The following is a 2,643-nucleotide window of genomic DNA, read 5'->3' on the forward strand; positions in this document are numbered from 1 at the left end:
ATTAGAGGGGATTTCTAAAGCTGCAGTGGATCCCTGCTCCTCCCGATGCATCCTTGACTCGCCTCAAACGCCCGGCCGCTCCCTAAGGCTTGCCAAATGGCACCTGCAACTGATAAAGCTTGGGACTTCGTTGCTGATCAGCACCTGCAACCGATAAAGCTGGGTGCTTAGTTGTGAGACTGCTTCTCCTTCTAAACTAACACAAGAGCAAAGGAGTTCTGCTGTAAATATACAGCACTTTTGCCTAGCTAGATTTGTTGTATATATAGTTCTTTAGTTTTTATCTTGCTAACCATAAGTTGTAATGCTACTCTCCCCAGAGCAAACCTCTTTTGTCTGCATAAACCTCTCAGTTTATAGCAACTGTGTGTGGGGTGAGAGAAAATTGGCCCAGAGTAAACCCATAACATTTTGGATGGAAAACATGAGTAGAGATGGCTGGGAGGGGTGAGGACCAGATCAGACCATGACCCCAAATTACATTTCAAACCATCAAGAAACCCCAAAAGACAAAATGCTCCTAAAAAACCCCCCCAAAACCAGAAAAGCCCCAGCAAACTACAAAAGCACCTTACCATCCCTAACCAAATTATACAAAACAAACATCTTCAAAAATCCTGCAATCGAATATAATCCTCTTCATAGCCCCAAAACTGGTGATTCAATTAAATAAATAAATAAATAAATAGATAAATAAATACAGCTTGAAAAAGCTTGAAAGATTTCCTTCAGTGAAAGAAAGGAGAGCTGTTATACCCTTGAATCCCAGCTGGTGAATGAGCTCCTTGGCCACAGGCTGGAGCTAATATACTCCCGGCTAGTCCCACCTCCCTTCCCATGAGGCCCCAGGAAAAGGGAGGAGCCAATTACCACAGAGTATAAAGGCTCTCTGGGGAACAGCACATAGTTTTTCAAGCTCAGCAGGGATAAAGGACTTGCTGCAGGAAAGATTGCTAATAAGAAGAAAGACCCATGTTCTCTTTCTACAGCTAGAACCAGGAAAACAGCAGAGACCAGGTAAGAAACTAAACTCTTGGGTTTTTGGACAGAGAGTTAAATAGGTAAACAACCTAAAAAGGCAGGGAAAAAAGTAACTGAGCAAAGAAGGAGAAAGGGTGGTGGAACAATGTGGGCACTCCATATGCAGTAAGAGCTCCCTGCCCTGGCATGTCTTCTCCAGGAAAAATCCTTTTCTGTGTTCAGTTTGGGGTCATAAATGTCAAATTTCATTCTGAGGCACCTGCAAATGAGCTAGAAAACTTTCCCCCAGAAAGAAAACCCCTCACCTGCCGGGTCCCAAGTGCATGAAGTGGGCACACTGGGCACTGCGTGGGCTGCAAGAACTTTCTCTCCTGGCAAGGGCAAAGTGAAGTTAGAGAGGGCCAGAGGCGAGTGGAGTGGAGTTAGAGAAGGTGGAAGGCAAGTGGAGACGAGTTAGAGAGCGCGAGAGGCGAGTGGAGGGGAGTTACAGAGGGCCAGAGGCGAGTGGAAGGCACAGACACTTTCAGGCAAATCTCAGCACCAGCTCTTTCACAGTGGGGCATTTCTTGTCCAGGGTAGATTTCAGTGATCTGTTTTGTTTCTTTTTAAACATGTGCTATCTCCCAAGGAAGATTTAATCCACTGTAAATTTCTTTATTTTCAAGTGTGGTAGATGAGCTACTGGTTAAAATGCATGTGAGGATGAGGTGCTTTTGCCTGTTTATCACAAACTTACTGAGTTCTGTGTGTCTCTCCTCTGTAATATGGAACCATTTTAAATTTACTTATTACACAGACTTAAAATACTTTAAGGTAAAAGGGAACAAAGGGTCCCCAAACCCATAGAAGTACTTTTTTTCATGCTAGCACTTTCCCTGTAAAGTACCAGGATAGAAGTGCACCCCTCCATGAGAGTCATAACTTTCTTATTTCTAATTTCATTATCGCTGATTCTAATTTAACCAGACTCTGTAAACAAGATGAGAATGAGTGTAGTCAGTGGAATGTATCCTTTCCAAGGAACCCCATGATGCCATAACCCTGCCCTGAGCGGCAGTGGAGATGGGCTGGGTTGTGAGGGGAGGTCACATCACTGACACGACCTGGGCTGCAAGTAATGATACTCTTCAGCCTTGGACAGTTCCGTCATAATTTATTGTGAATGAAACAACACAAACCCCTGTGTCTCAACCATATTTCTGAGGAATAGTATTATTTTGTCTCCCTCCTTCAGCTGAGCTCTGTGTTATTCAGGCTCCTTCCTAAATTCCTGCTGGGTGCTGATATACCATAATAAGAGCTTGACCACTTCCAGCCTAGAGCTGGCTGAAATTCTGGGGTAAATGGGGCACCTCTTGGAAATCCTCACACATTTTTTTAACATAGTATTTTGGCATCTTCTGGGGTGCTAAGTGCCATATGAATCCTGTGCTTTATTGTCGAGTAAATTTTGTCACTTTGTAAGTTAATTTCTAATTACAAGATTACTTTATGTGGCATCAATAAAAAGTAATGTGAGATTTTTCAACAAACTATAATTTTAAGTATACAGGGTTTTTTTTGAGACCAAGGGATTTATTAAATTAATTCTTTATTAGGCCTACTTTAGAGTAGGAACCACTTTTACTAGTGCTTCAGTATAAAATTACTACATAATTAGTA

The sequence above is a fragment of the Empidonax traillii genome, unplaced genomic scaffold, assembly GCF_003031625.1.
Source record: "Empidonax traillii isolate 1590-97213 ecotype Southwest subspecies unplaced genomic scaffold, ASM303162v1 scaffold694:size336501, whole genome shotgun sequence".
NCBI classification, from domain to species: domain Eukaryota; kingdom Metazoa; phylum Chordata; class Aves; order Passeriformes; family Tyrannidae; genus Empidonax; species Empidonax traillii.